This window comes from Canis lupus, chromosome 27 (genome assembly GCF_048164855.1).
Source record: "Canis lupus baileyi chromosome 27, mCanLup2.hap1, whole genome shotgun sequence".
Taxonomy (NCBI): domain Eukaryota; kingdom Metazoa; phylum Chordata; class Mammalia; order Carnivora; family Canidae; genus Canis; species Canis lupus.
Genome location: NC_132864.1, coordinates 35,135,480 through 35,155,966, shown reverse-complemented (window position 1 = coordinate 35,155,966; position 20,487 = coordinate 35,135,480).

Below are 20,487 nucleotides of genomic sequence, written 5' to 3'. Positions count from 1 at the left end.
CAAAATCTTTGGGATGCAGCAAAAGCAGTCCTAAGGGGGAAATACATCGCAATAGAAGCATCCATTCAAAAACTGGAAAGAACTCAAATACAAAAGCTAACCTTACACATAAAGGAGCTAGAGAAAAAACAGCAAATAGATCCTACACCCAGGATAAGAAGAGAGTTAATAAAGATTCAAGCAGAACTCAACGAAATCGAGACCAGAAGAACTGTGGAACAGATCAACAGAACCAGGAGTTGGTTCTTTGAAAGAATTAATAAAATAGATAAACCATTAGCCAGCCTTATTAAAAAGAAGAGAGAGAACACTCAAATTAATAAAATCATGAATGAGAAAGGAGAGATCACTACCAACTCCAAGGAAATACAAACGATTTTAAAAACATATTATGAACAGCTATACGCCAATAAATTAGGCAATCTAGAAGAAATGGACGCATTCCTGGAAAGCCACAACTACCAAAACTGGAACAGGAAGAAATAGAAAACCTGAACAGGCCAGTAACCAGGGAGGAAATTGAAGCAGTCATCAAAAACCTCCCAAGGCACAAGAGTCCAGGGCCAGATGGCTTCCCAGGGGAATTCTATCAAACGTTTAAAGAAGAAACCATTCCTATTCTCCTAAAGCTGTTTGGAAGGGTGGAAAGAGATGGAGTACTTCCAAATTTTTCTATGAGGCCAGCTTCACCTTAATTCCAAAACCAGACAAAGACCCCACCAAAAAGGAGAATTACAGACCAATTTCGCTGATGAACATGGATGCAAAAATTCTCAACAAGATACTGGCCAATAGGATCCAACAATACATTAAGAAAATTATTCACCATGACCAAGTAGGATTTATCCCTGGGACACAAAGCTGGTTCAACACCCGTAAAACAATCAATGTGATTCATCATGTCAGCAAGAGAAAAACCAAGAACCATATGATCCTCCCATTGGATGCAGAGAAAGCATTTGACAAAATACAGCATCAATTTCTGATCAAAACTCTTCAGATTGTAGGGATAGAGGGAATATTCCTCAACATCTTAAAAGCCATCTTCGAAAAGCAACTCCATTTTGTTATCATTCTCCTCCAAGAGTTGGACCCCTGGGACTAGAAACTACAGCAAGATCATTCTGGTTTTCTCTGAAATCCTGATGTGGAGACATAGCTCAGACCTGAAAAGCCAGAGGGAGAGACCAAAGCCAAAGACAGAGGAACAGAGGGGAGAAGAGAAGAGAGGGGGTGTTGTTGTGCAGAGCCTGCAGGATCTGGTCCAAGTTCCTGTGGAGATGGTTCAGAGAGAGGAGACTGTGTCTGTGACCAGCGTTATGGTCAGTGTATCCCCTGTGGATATAACAGTAGTGACACAAGGTCAGTCTCCATGGAATGAGATAATAGAACTGAGTGTGAAAGTATGTTTGGAGTCTGCACGTTCAGCTGGATCATGGTGTTTCTTCCTGTTCATCTTCTCCACATTGAGTGGCGAGGTGCCTTCGGCTCTGTTATGTTATATGTCTGTGTCTTCTGGAATGTTCCATTTTCTCTTAGTCTGTGTGCATTACTGGAATGTTTCTGTTTCCTGTGGAAGGATAGATCATCGTGTGGCAGAGACCACCCTGCTCAGTCTCTCCAGATAAGTTTCTTCCTTAATGGGGGTTCAGAGACAAGATCCTTGGGTCCAGAGATTTGTCTCACTCACTCCTTATCTGAGACCCTGTGAGTATCTTGTCAAGGAGGACAAGCTGACAAAGTCCATGGAGGAAAGTCAGGCAGTAGCCACAAGGCTGTGCTAGCTCACAACTCAGGGCATCTTCCAAAGAGCTCCTCCTATATTAACTCCCATTTTGCTGCTCTTCCCTCCACAAAAGGTGAATTCTACATTTGAGGCTTCACAACAGCTTCATAGGCAAAGGGATTTGCAGCAAATACTCAGATTTCTCCTCACGAGACATCCAAGCCATCCCCCTCCACCCAGGACTATTGCAAAGCTCCACTCTGTACAGGAGGAGAGGAGGCTGCAAGCAGGCACTGGCGGATCAGGAACAGGCCCTCCGAGGATGTCCTTAGTGGTGTTAGCTGTAGGAAGTCACATCCACAGGACTATTTCAACCAGTGTCCCTGGAGAAGGGTCAGGGGTTTTACAACATTTCAGGACCTCAAATCCCCCATTCCTAACCACAACCCTGATGTCACAACTGAGGGTCAAGTCCACAGCTATGGGCCAGGTATTCCTCTTGGGCCTGGTTTTCAGCCAGCATCCCCACAGCCTAGTGCCTCATACCTGGGACGCAGTGAGCCTTGGCCTGTCCTGAGAGCAGAGGCCTGGGAGAGAAGAGGAGGTTTCTGCTCTGACAGCTGGAAGGGCAGAGTCCACCCTGAGTAGGACTTTCATACTGCTGGGACCGTCCCTTTGTTCTGAACATTAAATTTATAAAAGTAGACATTTTATGGGAAGAGAAAAGGACCACCGTGACAACAGGATCTAATTTTACTTTTATTTGTATATTTTTATTGGAGTTCGATTTGCCAACATATACCAAAACACCCAGTGCTCATCTCGTGAACTGCCCCCCTCAGTGCCCATCACCCAGTCACCTCCACCGCCCGCCCATCTCCTTTTCCACCATACCTTATTCGTTTTCCAGAGTTAGGAGTCTCTCATGTTCTGTCTCCATCTCTGATATTTCCCACTCATTTTCTCTCCTGTCCCCTATAACTGCTTTTACTATTTTATATTACCCAAATGAATGAGATCATATGATGTTTCTCCTCCAGTTGACTTGCTTCACTCACCATAATACCCTCCAGTTCCATCCACATCGAAGTAAATGGTGGGTATTTGCCATTTCTAATGGCTGAGGAATATTCCATTGTACATAGACCACATCTTCTCTATCCATTCACCTTCATGGACCCCGAGGCTAAGTTCAATTTGGATCACTAACATCTTTCTGTAGCTCTTTCTTCTCAGTTTTTATTTCTTTTGTGTCTTCAGAAAGGTGTAAATAGAAAACTGGGAGGAAGGATATTGTGATCCAGAATCTACTTTCAGTAAAATTAGTGTGTATTCAAGCTCTCTTAAATAGGGAGACAGTCCAAGACCATTGGCATGCTGAGGTGTTATCCCACATCTCCTCTGTGTGTGTCACTGTGACCAGGACCACTGACCCAGTTGTCAGTGTACAGTAATTGTCAGCCTTGTCCTCACACTGCAGCCCAGAGATGGTACCCTGAACCCATACCCTGGGTGTGGGACAGGGGACAGGATTCCAGGAGGCAGAGTCCCTCAGTCCAGGCTGCCTCCGGGGGCCTTCCCTGCAGCGTCCCTGCAGTGTGTGGTGATGTTAGTCCTCCCTTCTGCCCCAGGTCCCCAGGGGTAAACTGGGTGTCAAAGTCATGACACGTGACCCTCCTCGTCTCTTGCATAAAAATGTTCCAGGAAGGCTGAGGCCAGTGACCATGTGTTGGGGGCTTTGCAGACCTTTACAACCCAGCGGGATGAGGAGTCATGGAGGAGCATGAGCTGAATGTCCAAGGTCAGGCTGCAGTGCCCGGGATATGTGCATCATGAAGAAGTGGGGTGGAGAACCCCAACCTCTGCCTTGACCTGCACATCCCCAGGATTCCAGCCACAGGGATGCAGAGCTTGGGGCTGTTTTACAACCTTTAGGTCTCCAGAGGGAGGAGAATATCATCTTGGTCACTGCTACCCACTCCCAGTTCCTCTCCTGGTGCCTGTAATGGGAAGGGCCTGGGAGGACCTCTCTGAGCTCGGGGTTTCTGGGGCTGACAGCAGGTGTGACCTGGGCCCAGACTCAGGCAGCGGATGCACAGCATCCCATGGAACCGAGGGACAGGCTCCCAGTCTCCTGCTGCCCCAGTCCTGGTCCACACTGGCTGAGATGAGGGAAGAGGATTCCAGAGCAGAGCCCTCTGCCTCCAGTGCTGTGGGTCATCACCCCTTGTGCATGGAGGACAGGCCACACCTAGGTCACATCCAGCCTTCCTGAGGCTGCACCTCATGACCCCAAATGGCTCATAACCCCCTGCTGTGGCTCCTGCCTGGTGACTGTCTCCAACTGTCCCCACTGCTCCACTGCTTCTCCAGGATCAGAGTGAGGCTCAGGGTCAGGACCATCCCCAGGGCAGGGAGCACATGGACAAAGACATCAGGGATGCTGCCCCCATGGACTCCAGTGTGGGTCCCTGAAGCCTGGTCTCTCCCTGTCTCCCTCAGTCTCTGTCTCTCACCTCAACTCCTTCTCTGTCAGCTGAGCCTCTGTCTACACTCCTGGTGGGGAGGCCACAGGCTTTCTCTGCCTCTATGATGACCTCTGTCTGTGACCCCAGGTGTGTGCTGTAATTTACATGTTTATAAATAATCAACCTTTAGTTTTCAAACTATCCTGTGTTGTAACTGAGGGACCTAGGGCAGTCGTCTCCAGAACCATAAGGGCATGTCCGACCTTGACATTGGTTATGGAAAGGTCAAGACCCTCACAATACAGGACCTTCTGTTCCTCAAGGGACAATGATGTCTCCCATCATCTGTGACCATGGACGTCATGGTTCAATTCCAGGCCCGGCCCCGACACATGACAAGGACTGAGCCCTCAGCCCAGGGGACACACTCTGTCATCCTAAGGGGCTCATGTGCAGTTTCTTTGCTCCCTTTTCAAACTTCCTGTTCACACTCCCTCTGGTCCCCACCTTCCTGTCCATCCCCTTTGGGGACAAGGGGTCACACCTCCTTGGGGAAGTGGATGGGATGATACTACCCTGTGAGCTCTGTCATGGACCCCAGACTCCTAGATGACATTCTCTGCCTGCATGAAGGAGCTGTGGCTCTGGGGTCCAGTTTACTGAGCTGTGACAACACAGCAGTGTGGTGCGACCGATGTCACCATCCCTGTAGGAGAGTGACATCACCACTAATACAGTCACCTCACACATTCCCCCTCCTCCTTCCTCCACCTGCTGTTAATCACTGGCCTCCTTACCACCTCTAGATTCCCACCTCTTCCAAAATACAATGAGATTCCCAAGATGTGGAATTTAGTCTTTTATGTTATTCGTCCTGAAGAAATGTGCAGTTAATATTCATGCATGTTTTTGAACTTAAGAACTTATTTCAGGGATCCCTGGGTGACGCAGCGGTTTGGCGCCTGCCTTTGGCCCAGGGCGCGATCCTGGAGACCCGGGATTGAATCCCACATCGGGCTCCCGGTGCATGGAGCCTGCTTCTCCCTCTGCCTGTATCTCTGCCTCTCTCTCTCTCTCTCCTCTCTCTCTCTCTCTGTGACTATCATAAATAAATAAAAATTTAAAAAAAGAACTTATTTCATTAAATGTTGACTACTATCACCCTCTATGACTATACATCAGGTTGGAGTAAATCTTCATTACTTCAAGTCTGGTCATTTTATAAAAAGCTGCTATAAAAGAAGTGTGCAGATTTATGATTGCTTTGAATTGTCTTGATTATAAATAAAGTTTCCATAAACATTCATGTAGGGATATTTCTCTAGAAAGCTTTTTTTTTTTTTACCTTTTATATTTCTGAGTGTGGCTTTGATTTATGTGTACCACGCAATCATCAAATAATAAGAACTTGTCCTCTGGTTGAAGCTAAGGCAACAATGTTCCCAGCTGCAAAAAGAGCTGACATGTGCATCAGCAGAACAGGAATGGGGTTGAAGGACCATGATAGCTTCACGACCTAAGAGTATTTCTTTTACTGAGAAATCAGACGATGACAAGTGAATGTTCACTAGCCTAAAAGAACCTGTCCCTGATCCCAAGGACAAAGCTTACTTTCTCCGTTGACACCCTCTGCGCACAATGGGCTACTCTGAGTGACTCTGAGGTCAGAGATGATGAAGCAAATGCCATTCCCGGGAGGTTGCCAAGATGCCCCTGGGCTCAGGGCATCAACTGAAGAATGATCAGAAACCCAGGGGGAGCCTAAGCAGGCAGCGGCTGCCGCACTCACTCACTTTGCAGATGGGTAAGTGGGTTTTTATCTCACTTCCCCACAGGCCTGGAACACTATGCGAGCACTGAGACCCCTGTCGTATGTTGAGCAGTAATAATCAGCCTCATCCTCAGCCTGGAGCCCAGAGATGGTCAGGGTAGCTGGGCTGCCTGACTTGGAGCCAGAGAATCAATCGGGGACCCCCGAGGGTCGGTTACTACTACCATAGATGAGGGTTCTGGGGCCTGTTCCTGGGAGCTGTTGGTACCAGTTCACATTATATCTACTGATGTTGGAGCTGCTTCCAGTGCAGGAGATGGTGACCCTCTGGCCCAGGGACCCAGACACTGAGGCCGGCTGAGTCAGCACAGACTGGGCTCAGGACCCTGCAAGAAGGAGATAAATAGGCAGGGTGATGCTGGAGTCTGGACCCCACATGTCCTCCCAGGACCCCTCCCCCTGTCCCATGTCCAGTCACCTGTCCAGTGAGCGAGGAGGGTGAGGAGGAGAGGGGACCAGGCCATGGTGGAGGTCATCACTGATCCTGTCTTCAGGGGCCCCTCAGCTGAGCAGAGCCTCCCCTCATCTCTCCCTTCCCCTTTCATCCTCTGAGAGAGAGGGGCCCTTCCATGCAAGTGAGACCCCATCTCTCTGACCCCTCCCTGGCACTGGGTCAGGTCCCTCTGCCTGAGGATGTCAGGGGGGTTGGCAGAGGAGGGGCTCCTTGGGGCTGGGGTGTGGTTATGGAGGTCCCAGCTGTGAGCCCTGAGTAGAGGCCACAGTCAGTGCCAGGTGGTGTTCCCATCTCTGATCAAGCCTGACCCCTCATAAATATGCCTCAATCGCCATCTGGCATCCTGACATCACCTCACCCTGTATGACATGGGGATCAGTTGGCCATAGGACATAGGTCTTATCTCCAGAGCTCTGTCCACTCTCCTCTTTGATCTGGACAAGTCTCCCTGCATGTGGTCTCCCATGACTGTGGCATATATTTAAGGCTCCACTCTAATGTCTTGATGTGAGGGACTCCTGGGAGGCTCAGTGGTTAAGCATCTATCTTTGGCTCAGGGCATGATCCTGGAGTCCTGGGATCAAGCCCCCCATCCGGCTCTGTGCTGGGAGCCTGCTTCTCCCTCTATGTCTGTGTCTCTGTCTTTGTCTCTGTCTCTCTCTCTCTCTCTCTCTGTGTGTCTCTGCCATGGATCCCTTTGCTTTTTTCATGGGCCACTCAGGACTGAAGTGGTGCTGCTACACCAATTCGTCTGACATCATTGTCACATCCAGAGGAGTGAAGGGTCCCCGTGTTACAAGTGTCCACTTCTGCGCAGGATGCTGAGACCTTCCTCCTATATTATGACCCTGGTTGCAACCCTCTCCTTCTCTGAGTTTCCTGAAAGACTGAAGACCCAGGGAGCGAGATTTTCCAGGTTGTGGGTGGAAGCTCTCGTGTGCTTTCCTGGAAAGGTTACACACTCAACATCGTTGTCATCTCTCACTGTTTTCACCTGTTTTAAACTTTAGTTCTCCCCACCCTGTGGGCAGTGACATGGACACAGGTCCGCAGGAGCCCTGCCACGTTTGGTTGTGTGTGTGCCACTGACCTCAGAGCACAAGAGGCAGACGTGACAGGGTGTTTTAGCAGGAAGATGTGACACCTGGAGAATTTCTGCCAAGAATCCAGAGGAAGAGATTGCATATTGGTCACCCCCTAGACCAACTGTGCACATAAATTGGATGAATGTTCTTTTTAAGAAAATCTTCTCACTGTGCATTGACTAAGACTCAATGATGATGTCACTGTGAAGACGCAGGTGGAATTACGAGTATATTGTTCACAGATCTGTGCGGACTGCACGGAGAATAACGATGGAAGCGGCATTTAAAACCTCAGTGCAGTTGCACCTGGTGGCTCAGTGATTGGGAATCTACCTTTGGCTCAGGTCATGATTCCAGGGTCCTGGGATCGAGACCTGCATCAGGCTCCCAGCGGGGACCCTGCTTCACCCTCTGACTGTGTCTCTGCCTCTCTCTCTATGTGTCTAATGAATGAATAAATAAAACGTTTTAAAAAAGGAACTATTTTGGCTTTCATTTAAACAGACATTTATAAACATTTTATAAAATGATTTGTCTCTTTTTTTAACCTTATGATTATATCATGGATCTGATCATGCGGCAGGAAAACTAGAAGTGGTGCCCATGAGCCCCCATGAGGACCCTGTTGTATGAACTTCACAGCCATCTGAGAGCTGGAATTCCCATACACAGACGAGCTTCCCAGATGAGAAATTCCAGGTCCCACTCATATCTGGGGTGGGCACAGCTGGGGCCTGGGTCCAGCATGTGCAGGACAGAGCAATTGCTAATTCAGCCCCCCATGGGTAGGAGAATGAATTTCTATTGGCAAAAAGCACCTGGACCCAGGGTTGTTGTCAAGGTCCCCTGTGAGTGGTGGAGAGTGGAGATGAGGGGCCACCTCCCTGAGGCCACAGACCCTATGGTCCTGACTTGGAACAGATGGCTTAGCAGAGGTCCAGCCTGGCTGGAGGTGTCCCTGGTGAGACTCTGGGAGTGACAGCCCAGCCCTGAGAGCATAGGGAGGGTGAGACCCACATCCCCAGGGGCTTTGACCTCTGGTGAATCAGCCCTGAGGCTGGGGTCCTAGACAATGTACTGATCAGCCTCGGGTGCTTATTGGAGCCCAGAAATGGTGGGGGGCTGAGCTGCACACAGGGACAGAGAGTCTCCCTAGGAATCTTGAGGGTCAGCTTTGTCCCAAACAACAGGTATTCAGAGAATATCCTGGCTGCCCAGGTGACAGGACCACAGTCCCTTGTGTTCCCTGCTACTAGGGATTGTGCCTTCTGGAGATTGTGACATCAAAGACAGCTGGTGAGCACAGAGGAGCCTAATTTTTGGACTGATGGAGAAGCCCAAAAACTGCAGAGTGCAGGACAATATACAACCAGAGATGAGACAACTGTGAGTGTGAATGTGTGTGTATGTACTTCTTTGTGCACATGTGACCTAAAATTAGGCCAAGTGGCCCTCATTCCCTTCTAAGCCTTCTCCACACACTGGGGGATTGCCCTTTATTTCAGGTCCTGGAGCTGGGATTTCAAGGCCCATGTCTCAAAGCCCTTCTACCTGAAGGAGGATTGATCCAGGCAGTAAGGACTCATATGTGAGCATCCCTGTAACAACATCCCTGAATCCAACGGGCAGGTGCTGACAAGTGACAGAAATCAGAAGGAGAATGTAGGGTTTCACATGCAATCCTAATTTCTGGTTATTCTCCCCATAGATGGACCCTGGGGACTGGAAACTTCAGCAAGATCATTTGTGGTTTTCACTGAAATCCTGAGGTGGAGACAGAGCTCAGACCTGAAGAACCAGAGGGAGAGACAAGCCTAAGGGGACAGGGGAGCAGAGGGGAGAAGAGGAGGGAGGGGGTGGGGGTGTTTTCAGGGAGAGTGCAGGATCTTGTCCAAATTCAAGGGTTTCTGGTTCAGAGAGAGGAGACTGTCTGTGACCAGGGTTATAGACAGTGTATCAGCTGTGGGTACATCAGCAGTGACAAATGTCACACTTTATGGAACTGACTGTGTATGAATATTTGCCAGGTGGCAGGTTCAGTTGCAGACACAGTATTTATCCCTGTCCATCTTCTCCAGCACCCAAAGGGTTGTGCAGTTGGGCTCTGATTCCTCATCACTTCCAGTCTTCCTCGGATGTCCTATGAGGTGTCACTTTGCAGACATCCCCTTAGTGTTTATCTTTCATCTTTTGAATCCAGACCTTCTGGGGCACCGGGGTGGCTCAACGGTTGAGCATCTATCTTCAGCTCAGGTGGTCTTCTCAGGTCCAGGGATGGAGTCCTGCATCAGGTTCCTCGCAGGGAGCCTGCTTCTCCCTCTGCCTACGTCTCTCTCTATTTCTGTGTCGCTCATAAATAAATAAATAAATAAATAAATAAACAAACAAACAAACAAACAAACAAATAAATAAATATTGAAAAAAAAAAAGGAAAGAATCCAGACCTTCCTACCTACATGTGCCCCTGCATGTATCTCCAGGTAAGTTTCTCTGAGAATTAGCTCCAGACCATGACTGTGGGTCCAGGGGTCTTTGTCTCACGTTCTCCTTATGTGAGATGTTGTGAGTATCGGGAGCTGCTCCCACTGCCATGGTCTGTAGCACAGTGACAGTCAGCCTCATCCTCAGGCTGCAGCCCAGAGATGAGCAGGAGTCCTGCATTGGCTGAGGTGTCCTTGGAGCCAGAGAAGAGGCTGGGGACCTCGGGGCCCTGGTGAGTCTCAGAAGACCGTCAGCAGATACTCAGGAGGCTTCCTGGCTGCTGGAACCAGCATATGGCCACCACTGCAGCCACTGCTCAGGGTGCAGGTGAGTCTGGCTGTTGTTCTCAGGGATGCAGAAAGGGAGGGCAGCTGGGTCAGCACAGGCTGGGATGGAGAACCTGCAGACACGTTCATGGGTGATGGATCAGGGGCCAGACTGAATTTCCTCAAACCTCTAAGCTAGACCAGCTGACGTAGGCTGACAGTGGCTCTGTGTCCCTGAGGTCCGTCCTGACCTGTGCATTGACAGAGTAGAATGAACATTAATTAAAGATCCCAGGGCAGGGTGACACAGTCCCTGGTCCCCTCTGTGGGCTGGGCTTCCCCGGGCCTCCTCTTCTCCTTCCCCCTCTGCCACAGGAGGGGCTGTCCTTGTACATGGGCTCCACCCACTGATTGCCCAGCCCCTCCCTGGGCCCTGATCCTGGAGCTCTGCTCACACCACACACTGAGGATGATGGAGGTGGCTCCAGCCCTGGGGAGAGCCCTGGGGGGAATCACCTGCTGAGACCACACACTAGTCCCCAGGGAGACTGCCAGGCCAGAGGGGACACAGATGCTGAGTCCCCACCAGGGAGCTCAGATCGCAGTTCTCAGTCCCAGGCACCCTGAGTGACGGGTCCTCACTGAGCAGCCCTGTAGGGACCACAGGGCAGTCCCTCAGTGCCCCTCCTGGTCACAGGGCACACACCAAGGCAAGGCCCAAAGCCCTGAGAGCCCAGCTGGTTTCCAGGGCTCACCAGTTCCCTCCCCATTGGCATGGCCAGGTCTGACTCTCAGAAGGGGTTCCATATCTTGGGCATTAGAAACATGAGTTCCACATGTTCTCACAGAAATGTATTTGCGTTTCAACCTCCCATTTTTGTTTATTTTTGTGTATTTTTTATTGGAGTTTGATTTGCCAACATATTGTATGACACCCAGTGCTCATCCGTCAAGTTCTTCCCTCACTGCCCGTCACCCAGTGTCCCCATCCCCTCGCCCACCTCCCCGTCTACTACCCCTTGTTAATTTTGTACCAACATATTTGTTGTATCTGTGACAAATCCGAGAAGCACAGTGTGTTCACAGATGTACAGTAGAGTGGCTCCCATCAGGCCACTGTATTAGAATACAGTCTACACTCTAGGGACATATTAAGACTCTCATTCATTGATTCCATCATTAATTTTTCCCAGTACAGATTATTTTCTTTTATGGATAAACCTCATTTGGTTTCACATATTTTACAATGGAGTCTTTAGTAGGATTGTGTTGAAATGTGGAGATTATAAATTATTGCTCATATTCTGGGCTATCAACTCAATAGGTAACATTTTCTTACAAATGGTGAACCTATATATTCTTGAGGGTAACATTATTGACAATCACCCAGATTACTCACACTCTGCACTTTATTTGCTCAAAGAACTTGTCTCATGCTCAGAATTTTCCCTCTGCCACCTTCTCCCTGCGGTTTCCTTACTTGGTACCTGGAAGACCATCATGTCCATCTCCACCTTCTGCAGGGATGGGCCTGGGTACTGACACCATGGGAGTGGGCTGAGATTCTGCATCTACATGGGTGACCAGGTTTGAGGACCACAGTGGGGGAGTGGTCTTGTGTCTAGGTTGGTAAGTTCTGGCCTGATATTGAGTTCAGTTGGTGCCTGTGTCTAGAGGAGTCAGTCTGCAGGCTAAGACCTTGGAGTCAGCCTGAAACGAAGGTGGGCCAGGAGATTGGATGTACAGGAGCCCTCCTGGCACCTGGGACCACAGGGCTTGGGCTGTTCCTGGGTTGGTGGGATCCTGTATCTGATGGGGAGCTTCAGGCCCCTGGGTACATGCAGCTACCCTTGCATGGAGGCTGATGACAATCATAGTCAAAATTCTAGGTCTGAGGGGCCTCCCTTCTCTTAGGTTTTTTGATATGGGACAAACAGAAAGGCTGAGGTCACAAAGGAACAGATGTGTCCTGGAGCTGTGGATAAAGTTGAGCACCCTTTGTGTCACAAGGGTTTTGGAGGCCCCCAAAGCTGGCAAGGACCAGTTGTGGGCCAGGACCTAGGACATATAGGAACTGGCAGCCATGGGAACTGGCCTGGCTTGGGTGCCGGCAGAGGCTCTGGTCTCCAGGAAGGTCAGGGGCACACTTCACCCTGACTCCAGGATAAGGGATACCCACTGAGCTGGGCCCCCGATCTGGGCAGAGCTCACGGGCACCATGTGAAACTCTTCCCTTCCCCCTTCAAGGCACCTTGCCTTCTGTCTCATTCCACCCAGGGGCTGAAACAGCTCACTGGAATCCTCAGGTCTCGTGGAGGAATTTGCCTTGTGGATCTACTTTAAATTGATGTTTCTGGAAAAATAAGCATGCTAGAAACTCCTGCACCATCCTCCTGCTGATGCCACTCTGCTCCCTTCATGCAGCCTCAATGCAATGGGATGCAGGGACCTTACATTCACTGCTGTTCTGGCTGGTCCTGAGGCAGGGGAACATCAAACTTCCTGTGTGCAATACCTATTCGATAATGTCCCCTTCTTAGACCTCAGTTCATCTGATCTCAGCTGCTCAAATTGTTGGGAGACCAGACGTCCCTCCCTGAGGGACTGGGTTCTCTTGCTCTTTCCATTTTCAGGACATCATGGCTGCAATTGTGCATCAGCCTCAGGTGGAGCTGGAGCTCTAGACCCACCCAGAGAGGGGTCTACTCAGTGTGGGTGTGGCCTTGTCTTGGATCCAGAGAAGCAGCTGGGAACCTCAGAGCCCAAATGTGTACTTGAGTTCGAGTAATAATACAGGAGACACCAGGAAGGGCTCCCTGATTTCTGCTGGAACCAACTTATTACATACCTGTCATTTCTGAAGCCACTGCTCAGGGTGCAGGTGAGTCTGGCTGTTGTTCCCAGGGATGCAGAGAGGGAGGACGACTGGGTCAGCCCAGGGTGGGACAGCGAACCTGCAAACAAACACACATCACAATGAAGACAAGAGACAGGGTGCTTGTGATTGAGGAGCTGAGCCACAGGGATCCGATTCAGGCTGGGGTTCCCCCCTTTACCACTGGTGCCTGTCCCTTCCTATGCAGTGACAGAGGAGCACAAGGAGGACAGGGGTCCATACCATGGGGGCACAGCACCTTCTTAGGCCACAAACATGGGTCTGGGCTGCCCTGGCTTGTCTTATTCCCTGTTCCACGGCCTCACAGAGGAGGGGCTGCTCATACAAATGTGATCACGCCTGTCTCTCCCTCTTGTGCATGTACAGGTCTGTGGCCCTTTGACAGGGAGGATTCCTGATGCACTAGCTTCCCCCTGGTGAGCCTGGAGGAAATAGCTGCCAGGACCCACACCGACCCAGGCCCAAGTACCCATCCCAGCTCAGAGAGGGCATGACTATTTAGTTCCCACTGAAAGCAAGGTACCCAGCCCCAGGACTGTGTCAGAGGAGGGATTGCATAACTGGGACCCCTGTCCTGCAGAAACCCCCAGACTCCATCCTACTTCCCCCTGCTGGTCTCTAGGCAAATCTCCTTCTTTCCCACCTCAGGCAAGCCTCCTCTTTCCCTGCTGCTCTGGCTCCTGTGCTCGCACCATGTGTGAGAGTAACCCTCTAGGGATGGGTAGAGGTCCTGGGGTGTCGTCTCTGATCAGGATTCCTACATGGACTGGGTTCTAGAGGGAGGGATCTGTGCAGTCCTCTTCCAAGGAGTGCCAGGAACTGCTGTGGAGCTGAGGACAAGACACAGGGAACACAGAGCAGAGAGTCTCTGTCCCTGTGGGCAGAGTCCAGGAGAGGTGGGTTGGCTCTATGTGCTGAGTGTGAGGAGGAGCTGCTGGGGGGACACATATCTTTGCAGAGGAGGACACAGAGGGTGGGAATGCTGGGCACTTCTTGAGCAGGGTTGACAGGACACAGAACAGTCTGATGAAGCTGCCAGGGTTTTGGAGACAGAGCAGGGCCTGGGCTTCAAGCAGGGACCAGTTCAGGGCCATCCTCTGACCTCCTTCCCCTCCATTTACTGTGAGATTTTTCATCCCAGCTGTGCCTGTCCTCAGGGGTGCTCATCAGAGAATTAGCTTCAGTGGAAATCCTAGTACAGAATGTGGGACAGGGAGACCTAGAAGGGTCATAAGGAGGAGGGAGGGGCTGGAAGATCGAGACAGCCAAGGCAATGGGGAAAAGTGCAGGGGCTTGTGTCCCCAGGTGGAACAGTGGGAGCAGACTGACTGGACTCCAGGCTGTGGGAGAGGAAGGGATGGTCCAGAGTGTCAGGTGGATGGAGGGCAATGCCCACAGAGTCAGGAATGGCTGGAGAGACACAGGTGAGGTCAATTGAGAAGGCAGGTGGAGGGCTGGTGGTGGGTCTGTTGTTCCCATGTCACCTAAAGACCATATATGATTTGTGCAAGGTGTGGAGTCATTCACAGACAACCAGGGCTGAGGGAAACTTTCCCTCCCCCAAGGGAAGGATGTGAGTGCTACATTAACCCCAAGCCTGAGGGCTTAGTCTGAGGGGTCCTGAAAGGAAAGCTGGAGGCCATAAGGTGACAGAAGGAAGAGGGTGAAGACCACACACAACGATGATGGGAACCAAGTAGTGCAAACGCTTCCCCTACCCTTGCATCTTTTCTATTCATCCCTGAAGGGAACCCCTAGTCTGTGAGGGAGGAGGGGAGGAGAGGACAGGACCGAGAAGCCCAGGGCTCTGCTGGCTGAGGCCACACGGTTGGCATTCCCATCCTCCCCTCCACAGTGGTCCCTTGTCCTAGACCAGGTAGCATTGCAGGTGATTCATTTCATCATGGGAACCTCTCCAGATGAGGGATTGTCTGTCCTGCCTGAACACCAGCCTGGGCAATGACTACACGGGGAGGAGGATGCAACATGAACAAGGGAGGGAGTCAGAGCTGAGCACCCATGCACCTCCAGGGGCACAGATGCTGCAGAGTCACACGGCAGTGAGGACACTACCTGCCAAGTGTGCAAGAATTACTAGAGTATTTCCCTAGTTGGGCAGGACCAGAAGCATGGCCTCAAGGGACCTGTCTCACGGCGCCACCTGCTGGGATGAGACACTGAGTCCTCCAGGCTCTCTGACCCTCCCAGCACTCCTGCAATGACATCCAGATTTTGCAGTTGACTGGAGACGATGTCGTAGCCCAGGGCGGTGAATGGAGAGGTGCCCACCATGGAGTTTCAGGGTGACAGGGCTTTTTTTTTTTCCAACTCATTAATGACTCCGGTTGGTTAAATACATGGTGTACTGCACAGGGATTCTGTTCCCAGGTGGTTCAGCATCCCTGAGAGTGGAGTTTACCTCTTCCAGGTGCCTGAGGTTATATTCAGTCTACTATCATCTTGAACCAACTAAATGCCATAAAGGCCTCACCGTACCCTAGTGGTTGATACCTTATAATAATTCTACATGGTCCACCTTCCACTTTCATCCTTGTTGTTGTTGTGGGTTTAGATTCTCCTGTGATGTCCCCTCAGCCTGCCGTGCAAGGACCTTAGATGCTTCTCTTTGCCATGAGAATAGAATGCTGTCAGGGAAACATGTCTTTTGCTTCTGCTGACTTTTCTGGTTTCAAAGATTCCTTGATATTTAGCCTGACAAATGTTATATATGCGTCTCTCTCATATACCTAATGTATTTTTAAACCAGTTTTGTACTTGGTGTCAGGATTGGCATAAACATAATGTTACTATAAATGGAGGTCTCTTCTACTGAGCGGTCTTCCACCTCTTGCACTGAGAAACCTCATGATATGTGTATTGTATGTGTATCACCTAACCAAGAATTATTGCTCAGAATTATTTTTTGAATTCATGGGGGCTGGATGTCTGAGATCTAGGCCCAATGAACAGACATTTGTCCAAGACCTTCCCAACCAAGGAGCCAGAGGGAGTGAGCGGTAGGCATCATGTGGTTGAACTGAGAGAGTCTGAGACAAAAGCATTAATTTTCCCCAGGTCACTAATAAGACCCAGGCTGCTGCATACAGGGATTATTTATAAGTGTTTATGTGAGGTAATATATTAGTGTTACCTAGCCTTTCAGCTTGCTGTCTGCCTGCCCTGGAGTCCCGATCAGTCTCCAGTCAAAACCAAATTCAAGGCCAACTCTTTCCCAAGGTTCACTGTTCATTCATACCTGATAAGATCTACGTGAGTTATCCTACCTGAGGGACGAATGTTGCTGGTGCTGTATTATGAGAGTCTCCTGTTACACCACGTGACCCCCAGTGCACAGGCCCTGGCAATGATGTCTGCATTGGTACACACTAATATGATCTCAGCATGAAAGTGTTGATTATTTGTGCTTCCTAGTCTGGGTTTTAATTTTCCTTTTGCCATTAGCCTAGGAATTCACTATTTCTTGTGTCTCTCTCATATACTTATGATTCATTTTCCTTTTTTATTAGACCACTGTTCTAATTATTAAGAGTATAAGGATTGATTTAAAAATTTATATGGTATGAACACCTTAGAATTTCTCTACTTCTGAATCAAGGGACCCCCAGGTATCCCACCTCTATTCAGCCTTGTATTTATTTGGTAAATGCAGCAGGGATTGACAGTAAAAAGGCCACAGAAACTTGTGATTTTTTAATCTGTTATGTCAAGGCTCTCTATGACAATGAAAGCTCAGTCCATAGTTCTCTTCTCTAAAACACGGAGAACCCTTTCACCATCATTCCAACCAAAGTGTCAGAGGAAAACCAAAGGGAGAGAAAGACTCCACATGAGATTAAACCTTACTGGTCTCACCTTAGCTTATTATGTCTACAACATCCCCATTTCCTAATTCTGACACATCCTGAAACATGAAATGTTTGAGAACTTTTTACCACATGAATGAGTGGAGACTGGAATCAATCCATAACAATTTATATCCCCAGTTTGTTCACATTTTGTAGTTTTCACCTGATGTCCCTTTTCTCTTCTGAGACCCAGGTCAGGATTTTTCGTTACATTCCTGATATCTCCTTAAACTTATAACAGTATGATATTTTCTCAGGCTCTCCTTGTTTGCTGGTGTCTATGTCCACACTTAGTGAGGATTATGCCTGACATCATTGAGGGCCAAGAATTTATTCCTGTTACTTGAAATCCTCTGCACAGGAAAGCGTCTCTTCTGTTTATTCATTTGTACAATCAATTAAGATTTTGGTCTGCGGACAGCTCTTATAGACTTAGAGCTAAAAGCCAATACTGTTATATTCATTTGATCCTCGAATCTTTCCATTTTTTCCTTGTGGAAGCATTTTCAGTTGGCTCATGAACTCCTTGTCACACCCTGTCGATGTGTGTATGTGTGTGTGTGTGTATGCATGGTGGGAGTACATTGGTGTGCTTGTGTTTGTTCTGAAGGATTCTTCACTTTTTGACACTAAAAGGCGCTCCCTGTTCATCCTGTGTAATCCCTGATCTGGGGATCAAGCATTTCTCCCACGAAGCCTGCCTCTCCTCCTAAGAGAAAGGGATTAGATAGAGAGCAATACCTGGGGAAATGCACCATAGTCACATTATGGGGCTTCACTGCATCTAATCCCTCACATGTGGAACATGAAAGATTTCTATGTGGGAGTAAGTAACCCAAACATGCACATAGTGGTGACCACTTACACGTGAAATTATCAGTCTCCACCAAATTACACATGATTGCAAACTGCCATCTCCAGCTCTAATCCATGATCACAGTCTTCATTTGGGCCTCCTTCCTTGGGGAATCTCCATTCCTGAAGTGAGCAATCAGCTTCCAACAGCGCCCATCCATTTACTAAATTGCGCAGTTCCAGGACACAGCGCGTCCCCATCAAACAATGCACCTGTTCCCCCCGGGACACACCCTTGTCTCCTAGATACAGAGCTCCATGCAGTCTCTCATGACTTTACACTTACAGGCTCCACTCATGTTCAAAGTCACTCCGTGGAGCAGCTTCCTCCCGAGTGCTGCACTGAGGTCGGCTCACAGGTTTGCCCTGGTGGTCCATGGGTTTGGAAAGAGACTGCAGACATCCTGGGCTCCAAGCCTCATAATTGACTTTTTACGCAGACTTTACAGCTCTGTCAAGTGACTCTACATGGTTCAGTGAATTCTGACAGCATGTAGTGTCACTTCATACCATCATATCTGCATATTGAAGAATTGCATTGCTCAAAAACACTTTTCTCTGCTCACGTGTACTTTTTCTTCTTTTACCCTCTGAGAAACAGGAGATATTATTACACTCCTATTGGATGACATGTTAGTCAGGACCAAGTATATTGTCATTAAATATAAACCTGTAATAACCTCCAGGGGCAGACATCTGGTTGCCTTCAGTTTTTAGAGACTGTGAGTGAAGCTGGTTTAAATATTATTTTGCATGTTTTCCCTGAACAATTGTTTTCAATTTATGTTTATAATTTTATAATTTTATGTTTGCATCTCTTTAAATAAAAATCAGAAAATAAGACAAAATAACCAGCACTAGTTATAGCTGGATAGTGAATAAAATCGGAAGCAAATAAGACTGACTTATTTAAGCACAAAGTGGGTATTGTTGAGAACCATGGTATATTCAGAGGCAAAAGAAAGTATTTAATTTATTTTGGACTCAGAAGGTAAAAATGAATATCAACCAGCCTAGAGGTAACTGCTCACAGCTGAAGAAGACAAGACATGTCTGTTTACAGGAAGACTCTTCATCCAGGAAGGGGCTGCTCTGAGTGACACTGAGGACAGAAAGGGCAAGAGGAGCCTCACCACAGGCAGGGCCCCAGGATGGACCTGGGCCCAGGGAATCAGCAAAAAATAAACAGTCATAGGCTATGATGAGGAGGAACTGCTGGCGTGTCCCCCTCTTCACACAAGAGTGTGTTTTTGCCTCACTTCCCCCCAGGCCTGGAGCACCGTGGGAGCATTGAGACTATCACCCCAGGATGAGCAGTAATAATCAGCTTCATCCTCAGCCTGGAGCCCAGAGATGGTCAGGGTAGCTGAGCTGCTAGACTTGGAGACAGAGAATCAATCCGGGACCCCAGGGGGTCTGGTATCATCCAAATAGATAATGGTTTTAGGGGCTGTCCCTGGGAGCTGTTAGTACCAGTTCACATAATAATCACTGATGTTGTTTGTGCTTCCAGAACAGGAGATGCTGAACCTCTGGCCCAGGCCCCCAGACCCTGAGGGCGGCTGAGTCAGCACAGGCTGGGACAGGGAACCTGCGAACAGAGACCCTCATGGGGGATGGGTCATTGAATCTGGGAGAATCTCAGTTTTGGGGGGAAGATCAAGCCTGGGAGCTCATCCAGAAGACTGGCGCTGTTCCTGAGCAGAAGGAGCACAGCATAGTGACACAACACCTGGACTCCACAGTTGGTGTGAGGTGACCCAGGCTTGTCTTATCCTCCCTACTGTCTCCTGGAAATGAAGAGGCTGTTTATGCAAACTTGCACCCCCTTCCAGTCTCTCAGACTCCATCTGATACTGTTCAGGAGAACAGAGGACAGAGGAGGCTGAGGGCAGGACCTACTCTGAGTGGGACCCATGAGGGGGTATTGTATGCAGCAGTGGGAACCCTCAGAAGACCCTGCCCAGGAGCCTCTGCCAGGGCCTGAGGGCACCAGGCTGCAGAGTCTCACCAGGGGCACAGGGGGTAGCTCAGCCTCTTCCTACCCCTCAAGCCAAGGGGGCTCCCCCACCTGGGAGGGTCTCCTAAAGGACCCAGGGTTGTACAGTGCCCCCTGTGGGGTACATGTCCCTCTCAGTTCCTCAGGGTCCTGAGGTTAACATCCAGAGCTCTGTCACCAGCACTCCGCAGTGACCTGAAGGACTGTGTGGAGCACCTTGTGGGGCCTAATGTAAAGAACATGGTCACAGTGTCTGTGATCTGAGAGATTCCCACATGGAGAGAAGAGCCATCCAGAAAGAAGCACTTCTGTGGGTATAAGAATTTATATAAACCATAAACCATAAGAAAGGCTGAAATCATCCCACCCTCTGAGACATTTACAAACTCCACAGGGGAAGACTCCCAAGTTTGTCTTGAGAGATGAGTGACCATGTTCTGCACACAGAGAAAATGAGAACAGGGCATGAAGATGCTCAAACCAAGAAGGGACGTGGAGATTTCACAGAGTGAGAAAATCATCTGGTGACAATGTCACCCCGAGATGGGTGGAGACACAAA